Source organism: Balaenoptera borealis (genome assembly GCF_965194805.1).
Source record: "Balaenoptera borealis genome assembly, chromosome: 12".
NCBI classification, from domain to species: domain Eukaryota; kingdom Metazoa; phylum Chordata; class Mammalia; order Artiodactyla; family Balaenopteridae; genus Balaenoptera; species Balaenoptera borealis.
The window spans coordinates 100,344,791-100,363,692 of NC_138869.1; the positions used below are offsets into that span (position 1 = coordinate 100,344,791).

General features: G+C 36.4%; 1 long non-coding RNA gene across 1 annotated transcript in view; it reads left to right on the top strand.

Moving 5' to 3' along the window:
* The window catches only part of LOC309606876, a 42,887-nt gene extending 24,510 nt beyond the window's left edge, over positions 1–18,377 (top strand). The window contains exon 2 of the long non-coding RNA XR_014232097.1: positions 18,082–18,377. This is a non-coding gene — a long non-coding RNA (uncharacterized lncRNA). The remainder of the gene's footprint in view (positions 1–18,081) is intronic.
* Positions 18,378–18,902: the final 525 nt, after the last annotated feature.

Genomic DNA, 18,902 nt, shown 5'->3' on the forward strand with positions numbered 1-18,902 from the left:
TCTCTCCACATACACACACACACACAAGCACACAAACACACACACACACACACTCACACCTTACTGGCTCTGTTTCCCTGAAGAACCTGGACTAACACAGCTTCCAACAATCTGTCCTCAACTCAGCCTCAAAATGACCCTTTAAAAGCTGTCAGACCCTGTTCCTCTTCTGCTCACAAGCCTCCAGTAGATCCCATCTCACTCAGAGAAAAGACCACACTCCTTACAAAGACCTACAAACCGCCAGCTACGTGATTTGTCCACAAGGGACCTCCCTGGTCTAATCTGCTGCCCTTCTTCTTACTCATTCTGCTGCAGCCACACTGGCCTCCTTGCTGTTCTCTGAGGCTCAGGTTATTTGCACTTGCTATTTCCCCTGCCCAGAACATTCGAAGTCTGCATGACTCTCTCCTTTACCTCCTTCAAGTTTTTGTCACCTCCCCGGGAAATTCTCCCTGATCATGCTTTAAATCACATACATATACTCTCCCCACCTCCCCATCCTCCTAATGCAGTCTTATTTTCCTCTGTAGCATTTGTCACCTTCTAACATACTCTATCACTTACTAAATTTTTCTGGCTGTCTCTCATCACCGTTGGAATGTAAGATGCATGAGGGCAAGGATCTTTGATTCCCAGCTTCGAGGAGGACTTCAGCAAATATTTGTAATGAACAAATGAATGAAAACCTCCTGCTCCCTCCGGAAAATCACTCTGCACTTACCTGCTCTCTTTTGCCTCTTCAGACTTTTCTCCTTCGGCTCTTTCCTCTCAGCATTAAGTGAAGAAAAATCTACAAAAAAAAAAATCTTCAAGAGGATCCATTTTAATAAAACAAAACAATAGAGACCAACCACAAATCTTTTCCTAGGGCTCCATCCTCAGAGGTCCTCTGACCTGATCACTCTCTACCACCTCCCTGGGTGATGTCATCAAAACCCAAGGTTCCAGCCACCACGTACACGCTGACCATCATGCTCTCTAGCCCAGTCCACTCATCTGGAGCTGCAGATGCTTTAAGACAACTGCCTGATACGCTTCCCAGCCTCACACCCCACGTTTCACGAACATCTCAAACTCAACATTTCCAACACTGAAACCATTGTCATTCCCCAAAACCTACCCTTCTCGTGTATGCTCTCTGTATGCCATCCTTGTCCACACAACTTGCCGAAGCCAGAAATCCAGGTTCCCTTCCGTCTCATCCCTCTTCCTCATCCCTGTAGACAAATCTTCATGAAGTTCTTTGTTTTACCACCTACATCACTCTCAAATCCATCTTTTCTTCAGGAGCCCTATTCAGACCCCCACCACGTTTTGTTAACATTATTTCCTAACCCCTTAATCATCCTTCCTTCCTCTTGCCTTTTCCCTACTGTCTCAACCTTGCATGGCTGCCAGGAGTGGTCCCTCCAATATGCAAATCAGACCCTGTGGTACCCCAGCCTAGAACCCTCCCTTGGCTCCCCACAGCATTAAGAAGTAGAGTCTAAAGTCTTTTAGGATCCAAAGCCAATCTACCTTTTTCACCTGCTTTCCCACCACATCCCCCCTGCTCTGTACCCTCCCTGAGTCAAACAGAATGCAGTTCCCAAAGCTTCACCTCCTCAGGCCTTCTTGCCTTCATTCACGTTGACACTTCTGCCTGGAACACCCATCGCCCTTCTATTTACACAGCCAACTGGTACTTACTGCTAAACATTCACCTTGTGTAACTCCCTCATCTGGATGATTTAGACCCTCTTTCTTGGAGCGCTCACAGCATCACCTATACACTTCTCATAGTATCTAGGATCTATGATCCTGAATTGAAGTTGATTTACTCACTAACTCCATCTTCCTAAACTTAGCATTTTTGGAGGACAAGGAATATGTCTTTCTATATTTTTATCCCTCGTTCTCAGCTCCATTCCTGGCATAGAAGAAGTGTTCAATAAATCTTATTTAAATGAAATAACTGCTTTTCTTGTCAGTTCCCAGCACAGCATAAAGCTAAATAAATCTTAATTAAATGAAATAAATGGATTGTGACAGAGCAACTTGAGATTAAGTAAAAGACTGAGGCTACTTTCACCAGGAGTCTGGGAAGAGGATTCGACCACTGGTCCTCTATCTCTACCGGGGCAACGCGTCAGAAATGGAAAGAGCGATTCAGAACTGTGATGGGGATGGCAAGTGCTGGTGCGGAAGGGGAGAGGAAGGAATGATTTGGAGCAGGGACTTGTGTCGATGTGACAGCAACTAAACCCGAAGTCAGTCTGATGTCAGTTCCCTTTAGCAAGAAGAATAACAGAGTAGTGAAGATATTCCAAAGTGGTGTGATACAGAGAACAGGACCAGTGGCTGAAGAGAACGTGAATGCTTACCTCAGACAACAGCTGGTCCACACCCAAGAATTCTTTTTGGAGTAATGATCAAAATGAGGAAACTACGATTGTGCTGATTCTTTCTTGAGGGCTAAAGAGTGAAAAATTCCATTTAATGTGTGCTTTAAAATAAATGGATTAAATGCCTAAATATAACACATTGAGGTCACTTCTTGTTCTACTAGAAGAAGAAGTAGAAAAGAGGACATGTGTAATGGGAGTGTATTAGTTAATTGCCCATGTGTAGAAATTAATATAAAATCGTGTGATCAGATAAAAATGGGAATGTTATTACTTTCTCCAAGTCACTGACATTTTTTAACACAAAAAGATCAGGAACAGAGCTTTATTCACATGACTTCCTATGCGTTTCATGTCAACTTATTAATTCACACTACTCAGATCAGTGGTTCCACATACTGCTAATTGGTCTGAATGTCACAATCCAGCCTTAGTTGCAAAACTATTATAAGCGACCTTTATCAAATGCCCAGCTGAAATCTGATTATATGTTGTTTATGACAGTGGATTATACCATTCTGCGACCTTGAATGGATGGCTATTTTTATAGTTCTCCAAACCTCTGGGTCACCCAGAATAGCTAGGAAATTCCACTAGGAACTTCTTTATATATTCAGATTTGGAATAAGGGTTTCACTGCTTAAAAAAAAAATAGTGTGCAAACCAGTCATCTATGGTATCAACGAATTTAGCAATTTGATTAAAAATTAGGAGTGTTTAGCATAATCATTCTCGTTGTATACATGTTGGTTTAAAGTAATCATGATATCCCTTTCGGAAAAGGGAAAATAACAAGACTTTGGAGTCAGATAGATGTGTTCTGTGTGCCAGCTTTTCTGCTTGGCAGCTATATGAACCCTAGGCAAATTATTTAACTTCTTTGGGCCTCAGTTCCCTTATCTGTAAAATGTGTATAACACCAATTAATTGTGTTATTGTGAAGATTAAACTAGACGTAAAATTCTAGAGGAATCCTTGCACATTGTTAATTTTAATTTTTAAATTAGTCCATTCTACAATTTTTTCAACTATTGACATTTGCTTGCATGATGCCTGGGTATCTATACAACTCAGAATCCTCATTTTCCCATTTTGAGGACCTAGATATTTTCCCATTTAAATCATCTGGCCGTTCTGTGTTCCCTGCTCATTTATTCTGTATGTATTTATTGAGCACTTACTACATGCCAGACAATGTTCTAGGCACTGAGGATACAAAAGTGAATGAAAGAGATCAGGTCCCTGATCTCATGGAACTGACAACCTAGTAACGAGATGAATTCGGTGTTGGAACGAGTCAAGTGCCAAAGACTACCAATGATTTCATTAACCAGAAATAAAATTTATCTGCAGTTGGAGATGAACACTTATTTGTAACACCTGTATATTCGTGAATATCTCCTCTTCTAGCTTGAGGGTTTTTTTCTTTCGATATATTTTCTTTTTTTTCCAGTTAGAAGATCATTATTCCTTATAGAGAGAACAGAAGCAAAATAGGAATTGCATAATTTTATCTTCTCTCTCATGTGGAAATGTTTTCCCAGCTTTCCTAAGCAGTGTCTGTCTTTCTTTGCTCTTCTTAGCCCTTTGGTTGCTTCTAGCTCATTCTTTATAACAGTCCTAACAATAGCGATTATACTCCTTTCTGTCTTTTGTAGTAGGTCTTTTAAAAACTGAATGTATGAATAAAGATCTGAGCTCATCAGATACCTCCTGGCTGGCCATATTGGTTGCTGCAGTGCCACTGTCTTTACTTCATTTAATTACATGGTGCAGCCTCTCTCTCTCTCTTTCCCATCATATATCCTTTTAGGTCTCTGGCCAAAACACTGAAATTTTATAATGGTCTTCCTAAAATCTAAGATCATAAAGATTCTTTAGACCTGTGCTGGCCAATGTTAGCCATATATGCAATTATAAATTTTCTCAAGGTCACTTTTTAAAAAGCAAAATTAAACAGGTAAAATTAATGTTAATAATGTTTTATTTAAAATACTATATCCCAAACATTAACATTTCAACATGTAATCCATAAAAAAAATTATTGAGCTATTTTACACTCATTTTTTTTCTGGTGCTAAGTCCCCAAAATCAGGCATGTATTTTATATTTACAGCACATCTCGGTTCAGACTAGCCCCGTTTCAAATGTTCAATAACCACGTGCCTTACTGGCTACCATATCACCCAGCACAGCTATAGACCCATCGTGCAGAGTATTATGCTGTTCATGCTATTCTAATATTTATGCTATTCATTATTTCCTTTTAATATTAAATTAATTCCCTTTAATTCATTTAGTTTGTAAAAACTTTAACAAAGGATAAAAGTCCCTTAAGATCTAAAACTGAGCCAGGGTGAAGTAGTTTTTCACTATGAGCTCAAGTCTTGTGACTTTCGCTTCCTCTTTTTCTCATAACCTGACTATTAATGTACCTGACAATATCATCTGAGATCATTATCACCTTGGTAGGGGTCGCTGTCACTTCTGCCTCTGTTTTCCTCATTTCTTGCTCTTCATTCTTTTTCATCTTCAGTGTCATAGCTTGCCTTAAAAAAAGTATTAGATTAATCTAGCCTTAAGGATATCAGGTAAACAAATTGGAAAATGTTTGATCTCAATAATAAGCAAATAAATGCAAAATAAAAGAAAAATTGGGAGCTATTTGCCTATTAAATTAGAAATGTATTTTTAAATGAAAATACCCAGTGAGAATAAAACCTAGTGAAATGTTTCTCACACACTCTTGGCGATATTGTCACATCCTTTGAAGGAAAACCCTTCGACAATGTGAGTCAACGACTTTAAAAATATTCATTTTATTTGGTCCTGTAATCATCCTTCAGAGAATATGTCCTATAGAAATTATCAGAGATATTGACCAAGGTATTTACATGGAATGTTTACTTCAGAATGATTTATAAAAGCAAAAAGTAAAAACAACCTCAGTGTCCAAAATGGGAAATGGGATAAGTAAATTAAAGTACATTAATTAGGCAGCATATTAAATATGTATTAAAATTATGATTATGAAGACCTTTCAGCAATAAAAATGAGAGAATAAAATGTTAAGTGAAAAGCATAGAATGAAATTTTATATACCTTTTAAATATATATTTTAAGATATGTATTTTTAATATATAATATATAACATTATTATATAATGTTACTGATATTAATATATTTATGCAAATCAAAGAAAGATACTAGAAAATAATATCCCCAAATGAAAACTATGGTTCTCTTTGGGTAATAGGATATAGATGATGTTTTTTATTGCACCGTGCTCCATGTTTTAAGAGAAAAGGGTGCAGTTTATTTAAATAAATAAATTTGTACATTTTTAAGGTCATTTGTATGATGTTAAGGTGTTGCAGGAGCATATTCAGTCATTTTCCAGTTGCCCAAGAAAGGACCTGGGTCCTGATCCTAATGAGCTGTGAGACTGGAACACACCTTTCTAATGCTTCTTGGCCTCAGTTTTCTTACTTATAAACTGAACAGAACTACATGACGTTGTGAATTTCCCAGGTCTAAAACTGTATGATTTTACAAAAGCAAGGGCCAAAATCATCTCTGTTGTGTTTTTATAATGAGGATCTAATGAGATAATATTTATGAAACCAATTTAAAATATGAAAAGAATCATACCATTTACATTGGTACTACTATTAAAATTCAGCCCTATAACTACACTGTGTGTTGGACTTGGCAAAAATAATCAAACGACATTGCATGTTAACTTATGTACAAATTTTATGGTTTCCTTTATGGGGTGGGCCACGTGGAAGATATTTCAACAAATTGATGTAGATGAAATAACAGCCCCCCTACACAAGTGTGGTTCCTCCACATCTTACATGCATTAGCTTGCCTCTTACTTAGTTTACTGTTGTTATAAGAAAAATTAGTTGAGAATTATGCTTCTTAAGAATTTTTAAAAATCACCACTGGAGTTATTAGTCCATTTAGTAGTTGCTAAAATTACACTTTTCTGTGCTTTTTTTTTTTTTCTGATTTGGTTGTCAAAGCACTGAGATTGTTAAGAAAAATGAGCAATGTGCATGAAAGTTGAGTGTATAAAACAGTAGAAAATATTGGACATCATGAGAGTTTTAAATACTAAAAATAGGGGCCACATTTTTACACTTAAATACCAATCAGTAAGACAGTTCTTCTAACTTGTAATAAAAGTTTTGGGTTTTCATGAATGAGTTAATTGACTCAAGAGATATTTACATTCCAACCAACCTGCAATGTTTCAGGCACTATCATAGAAGTTGCCCAGAGAATAAAATAGAAATGGTACCACAAGGAGTTTACAGTCTTGAGGAGGGGTGTAGAAAGATACTAAACAAGCCAACACACAGATAAAGAGTAAAAAACTACTACCTGTGATAAATGTGACTACAAGGAATTAGGTGCCCCATACACACAAAAAAAGAACCCTACTTGAGAGAGGATGGTTCAGGTGGGGCCTCTCTGAATAAGTGACCACCAGAGATGAGACAAGGAGGTAGAGACAAGCCTGCCATGTAGAGTTGGGGGAAAGGAGTTGAGGCAGAAAGAAAGTGCAGACACTTTGAGGGGGATGACTGACTCTGTTCAAGCAACTGAAAGAAGATAAGTACAATCAACCCTCCGTATCTGTGGGTTCCACATCCACACATTCAACCAAACACAGATTAAAAATATTTTTTAAAAATTCCAGAAAGTTCCAAAAAGCAAAACTTGAATTTGCCACATGCTGGCAACTATTTGCATAACATCTACATTGTATTTACCACTACTTACATAACATTTATATTGTATTAGGTATTCTAAGTGATCTAGAGATGATTTAAAATGTACGGGAGTATCTTTTTCCATACCTTCACTTTCAGTCTGTATGTGTCCCTAGGTCTGAAGTGAGTCTCTTGTAGATAGCATATATATGGGTCTTGTTTTTGTATCCATTCAGCCAGTCTGTGTCGGTTGGGGCATTTAATCCATTTACATTCAAGGTTATTACCAATATGTATGTTCCTATTACCTTTTTCTTAACTGTTTTGGGTTTGTTTTTGTGGGTCGTTTTCTTCTCTTGTGTTTCCCACTTAGAGAAGTTTCTTTAGCATTTGTTGTAAAGCTGGTTTGGTGGTGCTGAATTCTCTTAGTTTTTGCTTGTCTGAAAAGCTTTTGACTTCTCCACCGAATCTGAGAAAGATCGTTGCTGGGTAGACTAATCTTGTTTGTAGGTTTTTCTCTTTGATCACTTTAAGTATATTCTGCCACTCCCTTCTGGCCTGCAGAGTTACCCCTGAAAAATCAGATGATAACCTTAAGGGGATTCCTTTGTATGTTATTTTTTGTTTTTGCCTTGCTGCTTTGAATATTTTTTCTTTGAATTTAATTTTTGTTAGTTTGATTAATATGTGTCTTGCTGTGTGTTTCCAAGTGAAGGGATGGAAAAAGATATTCTATGCAAACGGAAATCAAAAGAAAGCTGGAGTAGCAATACTTGTATCAGATAAAATAGACTTTAAAATAAAGACTGTTACAAGAGAGAAAGAGGGACATTACATAATGATCAAGGGATCAATCCAAGAAGAAGATATAACAATTATAAATTTTTATGCACCCAACATAGGAGCACCTCAATACATAGGCAAATGCTAACAACCACGAAAGGAGAAATTGACAGTAACACAATAATAGTAGGGGATTTTAACACCCCAGTTACACCAATGGACAGACCATCCAAACAGAAAATAAATAAGGAAATACAAACTTTAAATGACACAATAGATCAGATAGATCTAATTGATATTTATAGAACATTCCACCCAAAAGTGGCAGAATACACTTTCTTCTCAAGTGCACATGGAACATTTTCCAAGATAGATCACATCTTGGGTCACAAATCAAGCCTCTGAAAATTTAAGAAAATTGAGATCATCTCAAGCATCTTTTCTGACCACAATGCTATGAGATTGGAAATCAATTAGAGGAAAAAAACTGTAAAAAACACAAAAACATGGAGGTTAAACAGTGCATGACTAAATAATCAAGAGATCACTGAATAAATCAAAGAAGAAATTTAAAAAATACATAGAAACAAATGAGAACAAAAACACGACAACCCAAAACCTATGGGACTCAGCAAAAGCAGTTATAAGAGGGAAGTTTATAGCAATTCAAGCTCACCTCAAGAAATAAGAAAATTCTCAAATAAACAACCTAACCTTACACCTAAAGCAATTAGAGAAAGAAGAACCAAAAAAAACCCAAAGTTAGCAGAAGGAAAGAAATCATAAAGAGCAGATCAGAAGTAAATGAAAAAGAAATGAAGAAAACAATAGCAAAGATCAATAAAACTAAAAGCTGGTTCTTTGAGAAGATAAACAAAATTGATAAACCATTAGCCAGACCCATCAAGAAAAAAGGTTGAAGACTCAAATCAACAGAATTAGATATGAAAAAGGAGAAATCACAACTGACACTGTAGAAATACGAAGGATTATAAGAGACTACTACAAACAGCTATATGCCAGTAAAATGGACAACCACAAATAAATGGACAAATTCTTGGAAAGCTACAACTTTCCAAGACTGAACCAGGAAGAATTAGAAAATATAAACAGACCTATCACAAGTAATGAAATTGAAACTGTAATTTAAAATCTTCCAACAAACAAAAGCCCAGGACCAGATGGCTTCACAGGCGAATTCTATCAAACATTTAGAGAAGAGCTAACACCAATCCTTCTCAAACTCTTCCAAAAAATTGCAGAGGGAGAAACACACCCAAATTCATTCTCCAAAGCCACCATCATCCTGATACCAAAACCAGAAAAAGATATCACAAAGAAAGAAAATTATAGACCAACATCACTGATGAACGTAGATGCAAAAATCCTGAACAAAATACTAGCAAACAGAATCCAACAACACATTAAAAGGATCATACACCATGATTAAGTGGGATTTATCCTAGGGATGCAAGGATTCTTCAGTATTTGCAAATCAATCAACCACATTAACAAATTAAAGAATTAAAAACATATGATCAGCTCAATAGATGCAGAAAAAGCTTTTGACAAAATTCAACACTCATTTATGATAAAAACTCTCCAGAAAGTGGGCATAGAGGGAACCTACCTCAACATAATAAAGGCCATATATGAGAAACCCACAGCAAACATCATAGTCAGTGGTGAAAAACTGAAAGCATTTTCACTAAGATCAGGAAAAAGACAAGGATGTCCACTCTTGCCACTCTTATTCAACATAGTTTTGGAAGTCCTAGCCACGGCAATTAGAGAAGAAAAAGAAATAAAAGGAATACAAATTGGAAAAGAAGTAAAACTGTCACTGTTTGCAGATGACATGACACTATACATAGAAAATCCTAAAGATCCAACAAGAAAACTACTAGAGCTAATCAATGAATTTGGTAAGTTTGCAGGATACAAAATTAATGCACAGAAATCTCTGGCATTCCTATACACTAAAAATGAAAAATCAGAAAGAGAAATTAAGGAAACAATCCCATTTACCATCGCAACAAAAAGAATGAAATACCTAGGAATAAACCTACCTAAGGAAGAGAAAGACTTGTACTCAGAAAACTATAAAACACTGATGAAAGAAATCAAAGATGACATAAACAGATGGAGAAATATACCATGTTCTTGGATTGGAAGAATCAATATTATGAAAATGACTATACTACCCTAAGCAATCTACAGATTCAATGCAATCCCTATCAAACTACCAATGGCATTTTTCACAGAATTAGAACAAAAAATTTTACAATTCGTATGGAAACACAAAAAACCCTGAATAGTGAAAGCAATCTTGAGAAAGAAAAACGAAGTTGGAGGAATCAGGCTCCCTGACTTCAAACTATACCACAAAGCTACAGTAATCAAGACAGTGTGGTACTGGCACAAAAACAGAAATATAGATCAATGGTAGAAGACAGAATGTCCAGAGATAAACCCACGCACATGTGGGCACCTAATTATGACAAAGGAGGCAAGAACATACAATGGAGAAAGGACAGCCTCTTCAATAAGTGGTGCTGGGAAAACTCGACAGTTATATGTAAAAGAATGAAATTAGAACACTCCCTAATACCATACACAAAAATAAACTCCAAATGGATTAAAGACTTAAATGTAAGACCAGACAGTATAAAACTCTTAGAGGAAAACATAGGAAAAACACTTGTTGACATAAACCACAGCAAGATCTTTTTTGACCCACCTCCTAGAGTAACAGAAATAAAAAGAAAAATAAACATATGGGACTTAAATAAACTTAAAAGCTTTTGCACAGCAAAGGAAACCATAAACAAGACAAAAAGATAACGCTCAGAATGGAAGAAAATATTTGCAAATGAAACAACAGACAAAGGATTAATCTCCAAAATATACAAGCAGCTCATGCAACTCAATATCAAAAAACCAAACAATCCAGTTAAAAAAATGGGCAGAAGACCTAAATAGACATTTCACCAAGGAAGACATACAGATGGCCAAGAGGCACATGAAAATGTGCTCAACATCACTAATTATTAGAGAAATGCAAATCAAAACTACATTGAGGTATCACCTCACGCTGGTCAGAATGGCCATTATCAAAAATCTAGAAACAATAAATGCTGGGAAGGGTGTGGTGAAAAGGGAACCCTCCTGCACTGTTGGTGAGAATGTAAATTTATACAATCACTATGGAGAATAGTATGGAGGTTCCTTACAAAACTAAAAATAGAACTACGATATGACCCAGCAATCCCACTACTGGGCATATACCCTGAGAAAACCATAATTCAAAAAGAGACATGTACCACAATGTTCATTGCAGCACTATTTACAATAGCCAGGATATGGAAGCAACCTAAATGTCCATCGACAGATGAATGGAAGGAGACACAAGAGGGAGGAGATATGGGGATATGGGGATATGTGTAGCCAATTCACTTTGTTATAAAGCAGAAACTAACACTCCATTGTAAAGCAATTATATTCCAATAAAGATGTTAAAAAAATTAAAAATAAAAGTAAGGGTTAAAAAAAAAAGATGTGGCACATATATACAATGGAATATTACCTAGCCATAAAAAGAAATGAAATTGAGTTATTTGTAGTGAGGTGGATGGACCTAGAGTCTGTCATACAGAGTGAAGTAAGTCAGAAAGAGAAAAACAAATACCGTATGCTAACACATATATATGGAATCTAAAAAAAAAAAAAAATGGTACTTATGAACCTAGTTGCAGGGCAGGAATAAAGAGGTAGACATAGAAAATGGACTTGAGGACATGGGGTGGGAGGGCGAAGCTGGGGCGAAGTGAGAGTAGCATCAACATATATACACTACCGAATGTAAAATAGTTGGCTGGTGGAAAGCAGCAGCATAGCACAGGGAGATCAGCTTGGTGCTTTGCAATGACCTAGAGAGGTGGGATAGGGAGGATGGGAGGGAGGCTCAAGAGGGAGGGGATATGGGGACATGTGTATGCATATGGCTGATTCGCTTTGTTGTGCAACAGAAACTAACACAGAATTGTGAAGCAATTATACTCCAATAAAGATCTATTAAAAAAAAAAAAAAAATATATATATATATACACATACACAGGAGGATGTATGTAGGTTGTATGCAAATACTACACCATTTTATATAAAGGACTTGAGCATCTGTAGAGTTTGGAATCCAAGGGGGTCCTGGGACTAATGCATAGCTGGAAACCACAGAGTGTGAGGAGGACAAAGGAATAAGAAGTGATTGAAGGAATGGGGGAAAAGTCAGTTCAAGGAGGGTTTGTAACTCTGGAAAGAAGTTTGACTTTTATTTTGGGTGCAATACCCCTCCACCCTGCTTATTCAACTTCGAAATTTTTTATTTTCTATTTTTTTTAAAGTAAGTAATGCATACAAATAGTAAATATTATAATTCAAAGGGAGCAAAAGGTTATAGAGTAAAGAGCCAGCCTCTCCCATTTCTCCTTGCCCCCAATCCTGAGTCCCTGCTCCAGAAGGTACAAATGCTATCAGAGTTTTTGGATCTGTATATGGGGCAGGGGGTGGAGATGTGGGCATACAAACATATTTATAGTTTTTCTCAAATGGTAGCATAATATATACATTGTTCTGCACTTTGCTTTCTTTTTTATCTAATATATCTTAGTGAGTGTTCCATATCAATACATATAGATTTGCCTCATTTTTTTTCTAGTGGCTGAATCGCATTCTATTGAAAGAATATCTCATTATTCACTTAGTCTGTTTTTCATTTGGACATTTCAGTTGTTTCCAACTGTTGCCATTACACATCAGGACACAAGAAATATCATTGTTCAATTTTTTTCATGTGTGAATATGTAAGAATAAATTCCTAGAAATAGGATAAATTCCAAGACATGTTATCTTTAATGTTGATATCTAGTGTTAAATTGCCCTTTGAATTGGTTGGAACAATTATTTTATTCTAATTAGCAATGTAGGAAACTAATGGTTTCTCCATATATTCCCTCAATCAGCATTCTTTTTTCTTTAATTTTTTTTTATTGTGGTAAGAACATTTAACATCAGATGTACTCTCTTAAATTTTTAACCATCCAGTACACTATTGTTGACTGTAGGTAAAATGTTGTACAGAAGAGCTATAGAATTTATTCATCTTACTCACCTGAAACTTTATGCCCATTGATTAATGACTCTCATTTCCCCACTTTTTTCAGCCCCTGAAAACCATCATTCTACTCTTTGATTCTATGAATCTATAAATAGAATCATGGAGTATTTGTCTTTCTTTGACTGGCTTATTTCACTTAGCATAATGTTCTCAAGTTTTACCCATTTTGTCACATATTGAAGAATCACCTTCTCTTTTTTTCAAGGCTGAATGGTATCCCATTGTATGAATAAACCACATTTTCTTGATCCTTTCATCTGTGGATGGACGTTTAGGTTGTTTCCTCACCTTGGTTATTGTGAACAGTGCTGTAATGAACGAGTGCTAATATCGATTTTTATTTCGTAGTGTATTATCAAACACTTTTGTTCTTATCGGTAATCATTTGTGGGGTGTAGTGTATAGTAGTTTTATTTATTTATTTTTATTATTTTTTAAATTAAAGTATAGTTGATTTACAATATTACATTAGTTTCAGGTGTACAACATAGTGATCCAATATTGCTATAGATTATACCCATTTAAAATTTTAAAATATTGGCTCAATTCCCCCATGTTGTAAAATACACCCTTGTATCTTATTTATTTAAGAGGTACAGTAGTTTGTACCTCTTAATCCCTACCCTGTATCTTGCCCCTCCCCCCTCCCCTCTCCCTACTGGTAACCACTAGTTTATTCTCTATATCTGTGAGTATATAGTCATTTTAATTGACATTTCACTTATGAGTGAGGTAGAACATTTTTCACAGGTGAAAAATTTATATGTATTTCCCTTCTGATTAATCATTTCTTCGTGTTTTTTTGCTGCTTTTTCCATCAAGTTATTGGCTTTTTCTAATTAATGTGTAAGTGTTTTCTCCATTTATTGTTTATAACTTACTTTGCATGTTGTATTTTTTTACCCAAGCAAAGTTTTCTTTTAATTTTTATATCATCAAATTCACTAGTCTTTTCTTTTATAGTTGCTATATTTTGTATTATGTTTAGAAAGGGCTGTCTTACTCTCATATTATTAAACATACTTACACGTGTTATACCACTTGATATGTCTCATACATCACTTCATTTTTAAGAAATCTTTCTCTGTACTTAAGTTTTCTGTTGCCCTGCATTAAATTTACTGTTACTTCTTTCTGTATTTTCCAATCTGTTGATCAACCCACCCAGTATATTTTTCGTTTCTGACTTTTCTTTAGTTCCAGATTTGCCATGTATTTAATTTTTATAGTTTTGATTGCTCTGCTGAAATTCACTGTGGCTTCACTCAAAATGTCTGTGTTTTTCTTTTAAACCTCAGACAGATTTATAATACTCTTTGAAGGTTTTATTGCATAATTCCACCATCTGAGTCATCTCAGGTCTGATTCTATTGACATTTTTTCCTCCTGGTTATGGGTCACATTTTCTTGCTTCTTTACATGTCTAGTAACTGCTTATTGCATGTTGGACAGTGCAGCTGCTATGTTGCTTACAGTCTGGATTTTGCCTCCCTTTAAACAATTGTGAGTTTTATTTCAAAGGCAGTTAATTTACTGGTGGATCAACTTGAATTTGGCTTTACTCAGATGGCTCTAGAATGGCACTTACTCTATGGTTAGTATAGCCCGATTTTTTTTTAACAATTCAATTATTTTATAAAATTGTGTCACCATCACCATAATCCAGTTTAAGAACATTACCATCACCTCCCAAAACTCCTTTGCGCCATTTACAGTCAATTCCAGCTTCTATCTTCAGTCTTGGGCAGACACTGACCTGCTTTCTGATGATAAATTTGCGTTTTCTAGACTTTGCATATAAATTAAATAGCCCTTTGTTTCTGGCTTCTTTCATTTAGCACATTTTTAACTTTATATATATATATATATTTTTTTTTTTTTTTTTTTTTTTTTTGACTGTGTTGGGTCTTCGTTTCTGCGTGAGGGCTTTCTCTAGTTGTGGCGAGTGGGGGCCACTCTTCATCGCGGTGTGCAGGCCTCTCACCATCGCAGCCTCTCCTGTTGCGGAGCACAGGCTCCAGACGCGCAGGCTCAGCAGTTGTGGCTCACGGGCCCAGTCGCTCTGCTGCATGTGGGATCCTCCCAGACCAGGGCTCGAACCCGTATCCCCTGCATTAGCAGGCAGACTCTCAACCACTGTGCCACCAGGGAAGCCCCAACTTAATATATTTTGTAACATGCATCAGCAGTTCATTCCTTTTAGTTGCTGAATATACAGTTTCATTGTATGGATATATTCATTTTTGTTTATCCAGTCACCAACTGAAGAACATTTAGATTGTTTCTCATTTGTTGGTTATTATAAATAATGCTGCTGTGAACATTTGCGTACATGTCTTTGTGTAGACCTATGCTATGTTTTTATTTCTCTTGGGTAGATTTCTAGAAGTGGATTTGCTAGGTTGAATGGTAAATTTATGTTTAACGCTTTAAGGAACTGCCAAAATGTTGTCCATAGTAGCTGTGCCTTTTCATTCCCACCAGAACACATGAAGTTTCCTGTTTTTCCACATCCTTGTCAACACTTGGTATTGTCTGACATTTTATTGCAGCCATTTCAGTGGATGTGTAGTGGTATGTCATTTTTGTTTCAACACATATTTCCCTAATGGCAAATTTTACTCACCATGTGCTTATCAGCCATTCATGGATCTTTTAAACTGCAATGTATATCAAATCTTTTGCTCACTTTTTCGTTCAGCTGTTAGCCCTACTTTTACGGTGGCTTTCCTATGATTTCAACAGAATGCCTGGGGGATTCAGTGAAATGACTCCACTCTGGTCAGAACTCCAGTACCCCCTTGCATAATGGTACCTCCAGGAGCCCACCCATTGCAACTGTCAGCCTGTCAGTGGCTCTTCTCTGATGGTAATCATGGAGTGTCGCTCTGAGCACGCCCAGTTTAGCACCTGGCTAGAGACTCAAAGGAATGTCTACGCAGATTTCTAAAGCCACTTCTCTGTGCAGCTTTCATCTCTGGATACTCTCCTCCATGAATTACAGATGACTCAGCAGCCCTGAACTCTGGTATCTGTTTCCTCCACCCAGAAGACCACTGCTCTCAGCCTGGGTTAAATTCCTTGTACTACAGTTTGGAAAGTGCCCCAGGCAGAAAGATAAGGTGAATGTAAGATGTATCTACAGTCCTGTGTTTTTCTTCTCCTAAGAACAGTAGACCTGTGTGGTATATTGTCCAATGTCTGAAAACATTTATTTCATATATTTTGTCCAGGTTGATAGTTGATTACTCAGGGAATTAAATCCAATACCTGTTACTTAGTCATATCCATAACCAGAAGTCCCTTCTTTTTAAATACTAAAAGGTTTATGTTTATCCCAGAAATTTTACTTTAAAAGTATGTATTCATAGAGAATATATATATGTATCTCCATCTCCACATACATTAATCTTTAGCCTGAAATATTTTGAAGACCTCTACTGCTTTTCATTTTTAAATAAATAATACTTTCTTCTAGGAAGATTTTTAATTTTTTTTGGCCATGCCACGTGGCGTATGGGATCAAACCCATGCCCCTGCAGTGGAATCACAGAGTCTTAACCACTGGACCACCAGGGAAGTCCCTAGATTTTTAATTTTTAATTATTTTAATGCAATAAACTAATAATACATATCACCTTTCGCTGAAACGTCTACTGTATGGAACGATAAAATAATCACTTATAAAAGTTTTGGTCTTATTGATGGAATTTAGTGACTGTGAAGAGATTTTTTTTCCTATTCTAACTGCTTCATAGAAACAAAAAATGCATGCTAAAATATTCCATCTGTGACAACAGTTTGATGCACAAAAGGGTCACAGTTCAAACTGAAGCGGCCGTTCAAAGAGAAAATGGAAACATCAATAGCCTCATTATTCTGATCATAATGAAATTAAAATGTAAATATAGTCTGCCAAAACTGGATTGTTAGTGAATGCCATACTAATAGAGGGCCACGAATACAGATCAAAATAGACTTCGCTTGCACATCTGCAATAGTGGAAGTTTGTCTGAGTCTGTATTTGGTATGATGATATATGATTGTAAGTAGGTGGTAAAGAAAAAAATTTTATATTTATGCCAAATGTTATTACAGGGATTAATATCTCAACTTTGGGTAGCTAACATTCTAGAAAATTCCAGATTAGCCCACAAATGGATCAGCTGCCTTCTCAATACAAAGGTTTGCAGAGATCCCAAACTAGGATCTTTGCTGAAAACACTCTGCCTATAGTCTCTCGAAGGCAAAAAAAGAAAGGCAATCCCATTAAATTTGTAACTGTTTCCCAAGTGCAAGTACCTGACAGGAGGATGTTAACAGTCCACTTTTAAATTCTGGCAAATAGCTCACACCCCCGCAAAAGATTATCGATGAATTCATATCAGCAGTGTGATTTAGCCTACAATCCCTGCCAGTGTAAGTTCTTAAAGTTATACTGGGCTTAATCATCTGAAATTCTTTAAAATTTATTTTTGCTAGCAATCTGTATTTCAAACCTTTTTCACTTCACACCAAAAAATATGAGCATAGATTCTACCCCTTGTGTTTGTATCTCTAATTTCAAGGGATGTAAGAAAATTATTAAGATTATACTTCATTTTTATTCATATCCGTATATAAGCAGTGTGTGCTGGAATATAATTTTGAGTGGCGGTGGTTAGACAGGGTTTCCAGAAATGAGCTGAAATCACTGTCCAATAATTAAAAGTTCTTATCTTGTAAATGTGAAAAGTGATGAAAGTCGGCAAAAAGATTAGGACTCAGGGAACCTGAATTCTAGCCCAAGAAGGATAAAATTAAATTAAGTGATTATAACTTAGTTATCTCAGTATCCTTCTCATCTAAAAAGTGAGGGCTTTTATCTAAAAGATAATAGCCAAGAACTCCATAATGCAGCTTTGCAACCCAGACGTTTGCACAGAATATTTAATAAACAAGAGAACTTGCTGGAGCCAGTTTGCTCCACGGCAGAGTCATACCCTTTAAATGTGCCTTTCTCTCTCTCTCTCAGCTTGCTTCCTGAGAATTTCGTGTCAATGATTAATACTGCAGAGGACGTTAAGACCAGTACCAACAACAACTTTGTTGCACCATGTTTATGAATTCATCAGCTCTCAAGTATTCTTGCTTCTCAAAATGATTAAAACTGGACTTGGTAGCCTCCCAACGTTTCTTTTGTTTTCCTTTGGCTTCATACTTTCCTAAAAGCAAAAAAAAAAAAATTCTCTTAGCTGTTCTAGTTGAAAGTACTTCATCTTTTAATACATAAATTTTCTCTTTTGAAATGTCCTGCAACAAAGTCTCCCCCATAGATAATATTATACTGCAGTTTGGTCTCTGGCATTGTTTCTTGTTTCTTCACTTTAAAAAATCAGGTCTCCTTCTGTGCTAAGATGTACATCATTTTCTGAGTCACTGGGGAGGGCTACTATCTGAGCTGACACCTCATTCCTGCAGCAAGGACTCACACAGGGCCACACTCATTAGTAAGCCCAAGGAAATTCTGATATGAATGGTGGCATCTTCTATGTATACAGTCTGACTGCTTATTTTATTAGGTGATTGATTCTAATACATCCTCATCAGCTCTTCCTCACAAAGCTCTTTCGAGGCAGGCATGACAGGCATTTTCTTTCAGAAGGAAGAAATGAAAGATCAAAATAGTGGGAGAGTTGCGGGGAGGACCCATTTTCTCCAGCCCCTGGTCAGGTACACAATCCACTAAGCCATTCTTCCTCCCTGAAGAAACAGGCATTTCCTTCAGCTCTGAATTCAATTAAGACTTTGACATCTCTATGAAAATACTTGGCTTCATATTAATTCACACATGAT